Genomic DNA, 13,053 nt, shown 5'->3' with positions numbered 1-13,053 from the left:
CAGAGGGAGAAGCAGGCTCCATGCACCGGGAGCCCGATGTGGGATTCGATCCTGGGTCAAAGGCAGGCGCCAAACCGCTGCGCCACCCAGGGATCCCTCGACTGGAAACTCTTAAGGGGTATTTTCTCACAGGAACATGAAACAGAGAGAGGTTGGATTTAGAGAATAGCCCTTTGTGGATTGATCTGGAGACAGAATTACTTTCCTATGAGATGTTATATTCTTGGTTCCTGAACAGGAATGAACCTTAAAGTGCACCTAAGCCCTCCCCCCCACCCAACTTAACTTTCACTTTAGAATCAACTTATTTATCTGTCCTACCTGCCTAGCACTTCTTGACTCAGAGTCACAAAGTCAGACTCAACAAATTTGACTTTAGGTATGTGACAAAAGGATTTTTTAATATCTCTACATCAGCATTTCTCAAACTAGAATCCATGAATTCTTTCCCAGATTTTCCCCCATATTGTGATTTATTTAATTAATCTATAATAATAATAATAATATAGTCATAGTTCAAATCACTGCAATTGCCATTTATAACTAAATACTACCATGTGATACCAGAGCCTGTATTGTTAGTATTGTGTAGCAGTACTCTGTCTTAGGCAAATGAGAACAGGAATAGGTAATAAACACTTCTGGCCATGGGAAAGCCAAATGACATCAGTAAAAGAATGAACAGAGGTCTCTTAAAGATCTAGTAGAGAAAACTGGTTAGCATATATGGAACAGAACAGTTAGTACAGACATGCCAAATTTAGAGAACGTAAATAGTGGCAATTAGTTCTGTATTTATTTATTTATGTTTCAGGAGGCAATATGCAAAACATTAAAAAAAGTGGCACATATTTTTATTAGTTTATACTTTTCTACATTTTATAAACTTTATTTACAAGATTCTTTAAGAGTTAAGAACATAAAGAGTTCATACCAAGTATTATGTCTTAACCTATTTTTATTACAATGGTATAGATTATTATGATTTTTATATATGATTTTATTATAACATTCCAATAAAAATAACTGGAAGAGTCTCAAAAATGTTTTAAATATAAACTCTACCTAGTAAATACACTAAATGTACTATGGGTCTTTAGTGCAAGTACTGCAACTATTTTAGGTTTTTCTCACGATCACATTTCATCTAGATTATTTCAATAGCATCCCAAGTGGTCTCTGCCTCTAGTTTCCACCCCAACACACATTTCAGTTACATCTTCCACATTGCTTTCATATTTATCTTTTTGTGATTAAAATCTGATCAATACTTAATGTTAAAATTTAATTTTCCCACCCCATACCCTTCAGAATAGTATCTGAACTTAGTACCCTGTCATGTTAGGCCCTAAATATATCCAGCCTGGTCTTCAACTGCTTTGTCTTTTCTCATTCATTTCCTCCTTTGCCCTCCCCTACCCCGATTGCAGCCAAAGTACTTGCCAAACTTGTAGTTTCCAAAACTTACCAGGTCAAGTTTGCTGAGACCTTACATTGTTCCCTCTGCCTAGGTTTTCTCCTTTTTTACCCCCCAGTTATGCCTTTTTTCATTTCTTTAAAGACAACTCTCTTCCACATAGAAACTTATCCTGAGCACCCCCAGCTAAATTAAGTACATTAATATTACTCTATGCATGCATTTATGTCATCACATTATGGTGACAGATCCTAAAAGTATCCCCCAATTAAAAGACTTTCTGAAAGGTGGCAGCTGGATCTTTCACCTGTGCATATTCAACATCTAGCTCAATGCCTTGCATATAATACGCATTTGATATGTATTTTTTTAAAGGTTTTACTTTTTATTCATGACAGATACACAGAGAGAGAGGCAGAGACACAGGCAGAAGGAGAAGCAGGCCCCATTCAGGGAGCCCGATGTGGGACTCGATCTCGGGACTCAGGATCGCGCGCCCTGGGCCAAAGGCAGGCGCTAAACCGCTGAGCCACCCAGGGATCCCCTGGTATGTATTTTTTTAATATTTTATTTATTTATTCATGAGAGTCACACAGAGAGAGAGGCAGAGACACAGAGGGAGAAGCAGGCTCCAGGCAGGGAGCCTGATGCAGGACTTGATCCTGGGACTCTAGGATCACGCCCTGAGCCAATGGCAGGCGCTAAACTGCTGAGCCACCCAGGGATCCCGTATTTTTCTTTTCAAATCAACAGGGAAGATGGGAGTAATATCAACAGGTCTCTATTACATTAACATTCTTCAGCCTAAACCTTCACTTAAGGAGAAACTTCCACTTGGCCTAGTTAGACCCAAATATTGCTGACTGACAAACTGTGAGTCTCTTGGTTTTGCCTCAAGTGGCATGAAAAACAGTCCTATACTGGGCAGCCTGCGTGGCTCAGCGGTTTAGTGCTGCCTTCAGCCCAGGGCCTGATCCTGGAGACCGGGGATCCAGTCCCACGTTGGGCCCCCTGCATGCAGGAGCCTGCTTCTGCCTGTGTCTCTGCCTCTCTCATGAATAAATAAGTAAAATCTTAAAAAAAACAACAACAACAAAAAAAAAACAGCCCTATACTATAAACGGATGTTATTTTTATTTCATTTATTTATTTATTCATGAGAGACATGGGGAGGGGGGGTGCGGCTAAACTGCTGAGCCACTTGGGCTGCCCCTAAATGGATGTTTTTAAAAGCCACAAATAAGGAGGCTTTTGGGATGGAAGAATGCACTATCATATGTGAACAATGTTAGATTGACTACATTTCAAGTTAGCAAGTACAGAAAAGGCAATCAAGTTGTGTAAAACTGAACCACCATAATAATGGTAGCCTAAATTCTATGCCTGAGGGTAATTCTTACAGTGCTTGAGCAAAGAGGAGGAAGGAAAAATATATATCCTTTTTCCTTGTTTCCTTAAGAATAGTTTTGCCTTTGACATTTTTCTTCCCACTTCTGCACACCTCTTCAATGTCCTTTACCTTTTTTCCCTAATTATAGCCCAATCCAAGCCAGTAGGCATTTAGTCTTATCTCTAAAATGCTCCAGGGTAATCTGTCTTTTCATTACTGCAGAATAAAAAGGAAAACAAGGAAAAGCTAAATTCACAAAAATCTGTGAACATCTAATTCTATCTTAAATCTCAGTGGTTTTTGTTGAAAGTACTCTTGGACAGTTGAATTTCAAGATTGTAGCACCCAAGATTCTCCGTTTTTGTATGGGTCTTTTTATAAGACAGAGAAGCTGTATCATACTGTTCTCTTACCAAGTATATATATATATACTGTAAAGCCTAATCTCATTATTACTTTTGAGATTTTAATATGCTTTGATGATGGGATATCTCTGAAACTGTCACACTTCTATAACACTAAATAAGCCAAATTCTTTAAAACTTTTTTAGATATAGTGAATTGTTTCTTAGTAAATTTCATTCTTTTAGTGCCTGTGTTAAAACTACTGCTTTGGTGCAATGAAAAAATCAACAGGTACCAAATAGCGTGTATTAAAAACTGGCAGAAAAAAAAAAAAAAAAAACTGGCAGTATTAGGCAACCAACTCTTTTTTTTTAATAATAAACTTATTTTTTATTGGTGTTCAGTTTGCCAACATACAGAATAACACCCAGTGCTCATCCCGTCAAGAGCCCCCCCTCAGTGCCCGCCACCCAGTCACCCACACCCCCCGCCCTCCTCCCCTTCCACCACCTAGTTCGTTTCCCAGAGTTAGGAGTCTTCCATGTTCTGTCTCCCTTTCTGATATTTCCCACTTATTTTTTTCTCCTTTCCCCTTTATTCCCTTTCACTATTACTTATATTCCCCAAATGAATGAGACCATATAATGTTTGTCCTTCTCCGATTGACTTACTTCACTCAGCATAATACCCTCCAGTTCCATCCACGTTGAAACAAATGGTGGGTATTTGTCATTTCTGATGGCTGAGGAATATTCCATTGTATACATAAACCACATCTTCTTTATCCACTCATCTTTCGATGGACACCGAGGCTCCTTCCACAGTTTGGCTATTGTGGACATTGCTGCTAGAAACATCGGGGTGCAGGGGTCCCGGCATTTCATTGCATCTGTATCTTTGGGGTAAATCCACAGCAGTGCAATTGCTGGGTCGTAGGGCAGATCTATTTTTAACTCTTTGAGGAACCTCCACACAATTTTCCAGAGTGGCTGCACCAGTTCACATTCCCACCAACAGTGCAAGAGGGTTCCCTTTTCTCAGCATCCTCTCCAACATTTGTGGTTTCCTGCCTTGTTAATTTTCCCCTTTCTCACTGGTGTGAGGTGGTATCTCATTGTGGTTTTGATTTGTATTTCCCTGATGGCAAGTGATGCAGAGCATATTCTCATGTGCTTGTTGACCATGTCTATGTCTTCCTCTGTGAGATTTCTGTTCATGTCTTTTGCCCATTTCATGATTGGATTGTTTGTTTCTTTGCTGTTGAGTTTAATAAGTTCTTTAGATCTTGGAAACTAGCCCTTTATCTGATACGTCATTTAGGCAACCAACTCTTGACTTCTACTCATGTCATGATCTCAGGGTCCTGAGATTGAGCCCTGCACGTGGGGCTTTGCATTCAGCATGGAGTCTGCTTAAGACTCTCTCTCCCAGGCACCTAGGTGGCTCAGTGGTTGAGTGTCTGCCTTTGGCGTGGGTAATGATCCCAGCGTCCTGGGTTTGAATCCCACACTGGGCTCCCTCTGCCTGTGTCTCTCATGAAAAAATAAAATCTTAAAAAAAAAACAAAAAACACCCTCTCCCTCTTCCCCCACATGCTAATGCCCACACTCTAATAAATCTTAAAACAAAACAAAACAAAACTGTAAAGTGTCATAGTGGCTCCATGAAGTCACTTACATACTAAATAGATCAGATCCTTCAGAACCCATTACAATCATTCCCATCACACCTTACAATTCCCTTTTTTTTTTTTTAAAGATTTTATTTATTTATTCATGAGAGACAGAGAAAGAGAGAGAGGCAGAGAGACATAGGCAGAGGGAGAAGCAGTCTCTATGCAGGAAGCCTGATGTGGGACTTGATCCCGGAACTCCAGGATCACGCCCGGAGCCAAAGGCAAACACTCAACTGCGGAGCCACCCAGGTGCCCCACTTCTTACAATTCTTTAACAATTTATTAACTTACTAAAGGATTCTTGCATAGATATATTTAAATAAATCCAGTATTGGCAAAACAAGGATCCATTTCTGGTCTAAATAACAGTATGTTTCTTTTGTTTTTTTTTTTTATATTTTACTGAAGCAACATAGATTATATTTTTGTTGGTAAGTAATATTAATTCTAAATACTTATTTTTCAATTAAGTCCTGATGTTGTTGATTTGCATATTGGGATCCACAAAATGGAGGCCACCTTAGGGGCCTGGCCCATGTCACAAATCTAAACATAAATCAGCCAGAGCTTATGGAAAACACCTGTCCAGAAAACCCAGCATACACCAATCAGAATTCCTCAACTCAGCTTTAGCTAGCTTACCTTACCCTAAAAAACAGGACGTATTAACCTTGTAAGGAAATCCCCAACCTCCTAGCCAACCATGCTGCTACCATCTTACTGCTTCTAATGCTCTGTAAAACTGGCCCCTGCCCCAAATCCCCTGACAAGAGTGCTCTACCACTTGTTAGGAAGTATACTCCCCCAATCCATGGATTATTTCTTTTAGAACATCAAATTTGTTACTACATTGTTTCAGTTTTCTCATTTGATACCAATCTTCAAAATCCTTACCTAGGTGATTTATCCATGATTTTCTTTTTGTTATTATTATTTTTAAAGATTTCATTTATTTATTCATGAGAGAGAAAGAGAGAGAGAGAGAGAGAGGCAGACACAGGCAGAGGGAGAAGCAGGCTCCATGCAGGGAGCCCAACGTGGGACTCAATCCCGGGTCCCCAGGACCACGCCCTGGGGTAAAGGTGGTGCCAAACCACTGAGCCACCCGGGCTGCCCTTATCCATGATTTTCAACCTAATTTAATTTCATTTTTAATTTTAAAGAAAAGTTTTTATCTATTTAGACTTTTTGTAATTGGATGTATCTATTTCTGGCCATAATTATAAGCTCCTTAAAATTAATTTTTAATCACTATCTTTTATTAAATAAAATTGGTGAAAATACTCCCAAATTAAACACTAATTAACAGCAAAGCCTTATTATATTAAAATCTAACCTGAATTATATTGTTTGTATTGAAGGAAAAACCTCTTGCCAGCTGTAAATTTTTCACATTTAGAAGGATGCTATAGCTTATTTATCATCAGTAATCTGAGAATGTTGAGATATTGAAAATATTTAGTAAATAAGCTTCCAGGTTGATTTCACATTTGGTTCTATTTAACTTTTTTAACTCAGATAATTCACATAACATAAAATTCTTTCAAAGTGTATAATTCAGAGGATTTTAGTTTATCTGTAGAGCTGTGCAACCATCACTGTTATCTAATTTTAGCACATTTCATCATCTCCCCCCAGAAGACCCCATACTCATTTAGCAATCACTTCCCATTCCCCCTGCCCCCTAGTCCCTGGCAGCCGGTAATCTCCTTTCTGTTACTATGGATTTGCCTATTCTAGCCATTTCCTATTAATGGAATAAAGCATGTGGCCTTTGTATCTTTATTTTTTCACTTAGCAGAATATTCTCAAGCTTCAAGAAATGTATCAGTATTTTGTCCTTTCTTATTAACTATTCCATCATATGGATATGCCACATTTTATTTATCCATTTATCAGCTGATGGACATTTAGTTCTTCCACCTTTTTAGCTATTATAAATAATATTCACATATATAAATTTTTATGTGGAAATGCTCAAATTTGTTTTTAGCTAAAACACTGGTGCATGGCTCATTATGTACCAAAAACCATCTTAAATTTAAGGTCAAAATGATGTTATTAGCATAAAATAAAGTATAGTTCCCTAAACCACATTAACTTGTCCTGATCATAAAAGGAGATTCTGAACTGGTAAGGTAGAGAGAAGGGATAATTTGATTCTTATGCAAACAATATGAAATAAACATTTGGTTGACTTGGGCTTCAAATTACGTATTCCAAGCAGCATATATAATCATACATTCTGAACATAAAGTCTAGACCACAGCATTTACAATTTATAAAATAATAAAATGGCATACACTGTGTTAGAGCCAGTATCCTTAGCAAGTTATAAAACCCCATGACAAAATTACATAAGTATATGCATCAATCTATGTTAATATTAATTCACAAGTACATTTTAATTAATCAGGACTCAAGTTTTTACAATAATGTGGCTTTGCTGATACATTCACATAATAGGACTTTTATACATTTTCATTAGTTTTTTTTTTTTAATTTTTAAGATTTTATTTATTCATGAAAGACACACAGAGGCAGAAGCAAAGACCTAGGCAGAGGGAGAAGCCGGCTCCCTGGGGAGCCTGATGCGGGACTGGATTCCGGGACTCAGGGATCATGCCCTGAGCCAAAAGCAGATGGTCAACCACTGAGCCATCCAGGCATCCCTCCTTAATTATTATCTATTGCCCCTTTATACTGATTTTCTTGATCCTTTATATATTTTTTTTTTGTTTTACATCAATTCACGCAAGATCTACTATGATTAGAAAGTTTTTGAGACTTCAGTGTAATATTCACTAGGAAGTTTTTAAAGCTCTTTTCAAAATTTTTGTGCCTGTATTAATTTTTGAATGTGTTTCTTTCATATATAAAAACTTTTGGGCGGCCCGGGTGGCCCAGCGGTTTAAGCGCCGCCTTCAGCCCAGGGCCTGATCCTGGAGACCAGGGGTAGAGTCCCGCGTCGGGCTCTTTGCATGGAGCCTGCTTCTCCCTCTGCCTGTGTCTCTGCCTCTCTCTCTCTCATGATAAAATAAATAAATCTTTAAAAAAATAAAAAAATAAAAAAATAAAAACTTTTTTAGGTCTTTGTAGACCCAATATAAAAACATGTCTTTTATCAGATATAGATGTTTCAACCACTGTAATTCAAATAGTCAAAAGAATGTCGGTTTTAACCTTATTTGCAACTGTAAGGTGAGTGCTAACACTAGATATGTGAACTAGGCTGCCCTAAAGCATCAAAATGTTTCTAGGCCATGTTCATTTAAGTTCAACTCTAACAAAATTGGGTAAAATTGTTAAGTTTGCTGGTATAATTATAAAAAGCAAAGTCTAATCAATAAATTCACTTTGGTGCGAAATAAAAATTTGAGATTACACAATCATTTGTTTCTCAGCATATATAATCTAGACTTTCATATATCAGGATTTATTTGTATGTCATCATTTCTTCTATACAATCTTGACAGTGGCCAACGTAAAAATATAGTGGCACCATTATAAAATAAAGGTTTAATACCAGATGAGAAAGCATGTTTGTAAGGCAGGGAAAGGCTAAGTGGATTTCTTGATCTTCTAAGCAAAACTCTATTGCAATAAAAATCACTGCAAAACAATTTTCCTGCCCGAAATGGTTGCTCACTTAGCTAAAGGTGGCACTGGATACTATAAACAATATTGCTGCAAAGAAAAATTTAAAAAAATTCCTTTCAGTCGCTGGATGGAATTTTACTTGGAATATTAAGAAATGCATAAATAATTGAGGCAGCAAATACGTACTTGTTTCACTATTAGGTAAACTAATATCGCTCAATAGTCTAAGTACTAAAAAATAATTCAACAATTTACTGGTTGAGTGTGAGCTTTGAGGCCAAACTGCCTAGGTTTTATTTATTTTATTTTATTTTATTTTTTTCTGCCTAGGTTTTAAATCCTGACTCTACTATTTAATAATTTGGTGACCTTGAGTGTTTCATCTATATAACAGGGATTTGATAAGACAATGAATTAAAAGACCCCACACACAGTACTTCAAATAATAATTGTTAACACTTATTAAGTAATTTACACAGTATTTAATTTCACCTTTGGCTATTTCATTTTGGAGCTCTTCCACATTTTTTTTTTAAGGAATTCTTTTTTTAAAAGATTTTATTTATTCATGAGAGAGAGAGAGAGAGAGAGAGAGAGGGGCAGAGAGAGAAGCAGGCTCCATGGAGGGAGCCCGATATGGGACTCGATCCCGGGACTCTAGGATCACACCCTGGGCCAAAGGCAGATGCTCAACCGCTGAACCACCCAGGCATCCCCACCACAGTTTTTTTTTTTTTTTTTTTTAAGATTTTATTTATTTGACAGAGAGAGACAACAAGCAGGAGGAACAGCAGGCAGCCTGATGAGAGGCTCAAGGCTTAATGCAGGGCTCACTGAAGGCAGACTGTTAACTGACTGAGCCACCCAGGCACCCCCTTCCACCACATCTTATTTGTAAAGGTGTGTAATAAATAAGAATGATATAGTAAAAACTAAGTTACCAGAATGCTTGGGGAATGAATCATCTGGATAGGGAAGTTTTCTATAGGGTATGTTTATAGGTACAGTTTAAAAAAAAAAAAAAAATCAACGGATGGGATAAACTATTTCCTAGACCTATTATGTACTTTCATGTATTCTTAATAAGTATACTGGTAGTAATTAAACCTTTTTTAATGAATCACTACTGTTATGAATATAAATTATAACCATATGTTAAAATTTCACAATCCCTTCAAGGTTTACCAACAGGAATAAGTCCACTAAGACCTTACCGAAAATTTTTTATCATAAAGTTCATGGACAGAACTAGGGAGTATGTGAATTTGGATGGGGAAAAAATACATCTTTATTTTTACTAATCTCTAACCGAAATTTACTATTTCCTTCAATTTTAAAAGTAAGCAACAATACCTACATCTGTATCACCAAGAGAAGTAAGATACTTTACATCACAACATAGTTGTTGCTATGAATTTTACTTTATACATTTAAAAACATTACTCTTAGAAGAGTCCATGGCTTTACCAGACTGCCAACGTGGTCTGTGGCACAAAAAAGTGAAGAACTCTGACCTCAAATTTGTGCCAGTCTGTTATGCTTTGTTAATTAAGAGCATTAACATGTTCCATTACACTTTCATACTGAAGTTTGTTTAGATTAGGGGAATACAAATTGGCTTATCTGAGACTTTTCTTTATGGACCTCCTGAATATTGTGAGTTCCCTTTGGGGGATGTTTCCTATCTCTTGTAACCTTGGCTTCTGAAAGAACAAAACAGAGGGAGAAATAAGTCAAAATTAGATTCAGAGGACACTGAAAGTAGAAATATAAAGCATCTTACTCCCCTACTTTCTAAATTATTTTTTTAAACAAACTTTTTTTTTAAGATTAAAAAATCCCTTTTTTTTTTTTTTTTATTCGTGAGACACACAGAGAGAGAGAGGCAAGAAAAGCAGGCTCCATGCAGGGAGTCCGATACGGGACTCAATCCTGGGACTCCAGGATCACGCCCAGGGCAGAAGACAGGTGCTCAACTGCTGAGCCACCTAGGTGTCCCTCTACTTTCTAAATTAAAAGGCAGTATTAAATTCCACTCATTAAATACCCTGAAGTTAACTGCCTGGGTTCAAACTCTACTTCTGCCATTTATTAACTGTGTAATCCTGGGACAGTAACTTCATCTCCCGAAGCATCAAGTTCTTTATTTGTAAAAGGTTAATAAGCACAGTACCTGACACATGACAAGTGTTGCATAAACATTACCTATATTTATGATTACTCTTACATGTTTGTTTCACATTCTGGCCAGTTAATGTCTGACTGGTTAGATTAAGAACTTATGTTTACCAGTATTATAGTCTACAGTGCCCTTTCACATACATTATGACACCTGAACTATACCACAAACCTGTAAAAAAAAAAAGGCTGCTATTATTATGTATAGTTCAGTGTAGGAAGAAACTAAGATGGTAAGCAGCCACACAGTATCACACCAACCAGAATAGAGCAAGAACTCAAACCTGGATTTCACCTTCCACCCCAACTGCCTAATTCTGTGTTTCTACTCAAGTAGACCGGTTAAATCAGAGAACAAAGATTATTCTAGGAGAAGGGAAACAGGCTATGTGATGAGCACTTTAGTACTCTGCTATTCACGGGGCTGTACTCTGACCAGAATCATCTGTACCACCTGGGAGTTTGTTAAAACTGTGAAATCTCATGCTCCACCAAGGCCTACTACATCAAAATCTACATTCTGAACAAAATCCTTAGCTGATTCACAGAGATACTAGCTTGAGCAGGGTTTCACCAATTGCTCGAGTGACACTCCTCCTGACCACGTAAGCGGTATACATTAGCCCATTCATCACAGACCTACTTTAGTTTTTATTAGGTAATACTTTATTGTAACCAGAAATTGCTGCTTTTCTTTTTTTTTAAACTATATTTTAAAAACAAGTTAATTTTCCTCTTTGATTCTTTAAAATATCCACTTCGTTAAGTCAGGAAATGTTCGAAAACTTTAAGCAGGTCAGCGCTTACCTTTAATCCTTTTAAAAATTACTGTCGCACCACCCCTTTGCCTGAAGGATACCCTAGAGAGCCAAACCACCTTCTCCATTATTTTACACCCGGCAGATTAAACAGGCCAATTCTGCTCTTCCCTTTCTGCCCGCCCCCGGATGTTTCAGTTAAGTAATACGTTTTTCTGACCCAAAACTCTGATCTTTTGAGTTTTGCAACTCTGTGGACCTAGAAGTTGAAACACGGCAAGAGGAAGAAGGAGGTGTTAAGTCTCTTCCCGTACCTCAATCCTGGCGGATGGTGACAGGCAAATAGCCTGCCCCTATTTCCCTACCCTCCACGTTAATCCATAGTTGAATCTGATGCCTAGACGATTGCGACTGGGAGGGGCTCTAGGAGGCCCCCTTTCCTCAGTACGGACCCTCTAGGTCAGAAACGCGCTGTGCCTCGGCACGTGAGAGCGCTCATCAGCGGTCCGCTCGGTTCTATTTACAACGAGTGTTGCACTTTGAGGGGTGCCTCCTCCCACTGGTTAACGAGCCCGCACGGGCAGGCGAGTGCGTATATATTGCTCACCTGCTCCACCGAAATCTCGGAAGGCCCGGATCAACCTGGACTAAAGGTACCCGGTGATTAGCCCGTGGCACCTCCCGCCGCACATTCCTGATTGGGCGCGCGAGGGACGGACGCGCCGGCGCGCGCTCCAACCCGTCCGGGGAATTCCAGTTCCCCTCCCTCCCACCAGCAGAAGCATCCAGGGGCGGTGCTTCCCGACGACGGCCCGCCCCTACTCCAGCCGGTGCCTATTGCATCTCGCGAGAACTTGTAGATTCGGGGGGCGGGCCCCCAACAGGAAGAGCTCACGCAACTGCCCTTAAGTCATTGCAGGGCTATCGCTCCGGCTAGCCAGCCACGAGGTTCTCGCGAGATCCGCCGCCTCAATACCAAGTGAGGAAACTGGGGGACGCTGCTGGGAGGGGCGTGGGTCTCGACCGCGCAGCTGCCGCTTCCATTACCTTCCTCCCATGGTCTCCTTCCGGTTCTCGATGCTTCTCTGAGTCTGAGGGTTTCCGCCGCTCGTCCACCCTCCCCCCCCCCCCAGCCCATGACCCGCCTCCGGCCCCCGCCCTCCCAGTCCAACCTCCGATCTGTTTAGTAAGAAGGTGCTGTTCCGAAAAGAAGGAAGAGGGGGTAGCACAGATCAACTCGGTCCCGGACGTAGGAAGTAAACCGTCCCCCCGTCCCCCTTCGCTTCGTCCTGTGCTCGCGACGGCGGCGTTGGCGGACTGATACGCGGCGGTGAAGAGGCAGGAGGAGGGGGGAGGGGCGGAGCGTGGCAGCTGGCAGTAGTTCCGTCAGAGCGGACATCTTGTGGCTGTGTCGTGCGCGTGAGCCCCGTAGGGCCGGGGAGGCACCAGCTGCCGCGCGGGGAGGAGGCCGAGGCCGCAGCTTGAGGGAGGCCCCGGCCCCTCTGTACGCGTGGGTGTGGACGGCTAGGGGAAGGGAAGGGAGGCCGGCCCCCTGGCCGGCCGGGTAAGAGGGGAGATCCGGGCCTCGGGTGGCTGGAGTGACCAGCCTGTTGGGTGGGGTAGGGTGGGAAGGCTGGGGAAGCCGGGGCCTCGCCTGCCCAAGGGGGTGGGGGAATGGGCGCGTCCTCGC

The 13,053-nt window shown here is 40.4% G+C and overlaps 1 protein-coding gene and 1 long non-coding RNA gene across 15 annotated transcripts in view; one reads left to right on the top strand and one right to left on the bottom strand.

Annotated features, from left to right (window-relative positions):
• Positions 1-4,893: 4,893 nt before the first annotated feature.
• Positions 4,894-12,404, bottom strand: LOC140623796 (uncharacterized). The gene is made up of 2 exons (XR_012023321.1): positions 11,971-12,404; positions 4,894-10,130 (listed from the first exon to the last, which is right to left on the bottom strand). It is a non-coding gene; the product is annotated as an uncharacterized lncRNA (long non-coding RNA).
• UBE2D3 (ubiquitin conjugating enzyme E2 D3) overlaps positions 12,143-13,053 on the top strand; it is a 30,998-nt gene continuing 30,087 nt past the window's right edge. Inside the window, exon 1 of one of the 14 annotated variants that reach the window (XM_072810495.1) lies at positions 12,143-12,342. The gene's annotated coding sequence lies outside the window, so the exon portion shown is untranslated. Of the gene's footprint in view, positions 12,343-12,367; positions 12,928-13,053 lie in introns of those variants that run through there. The other 13 variants (XM_072810484.1, XM_072810491.1, XM_072810490.1 and 10 more) reach the window with 13 other exon arrangements.

The sequence above is a fragment of the Canis lupus genome, chromosome 33 (genome assembly GCF_048164855.1).
Source record: "Canis lupus baileyi chromosome 33, mCanLup2.hap1, whole genome shotgun sequence".
In the NCBI taxonomy this organism is placed as follows: domain Eukaryota; kingdom Metazoa; phylum Chordata; class Mammalia; order Carnivora; family Canidae; genus Canis; species Canis lupus.
Note: the sequence above shows the minus strand (reverse complement) of the source record. Positions and strands in the feature narration are given on the sequence as shown.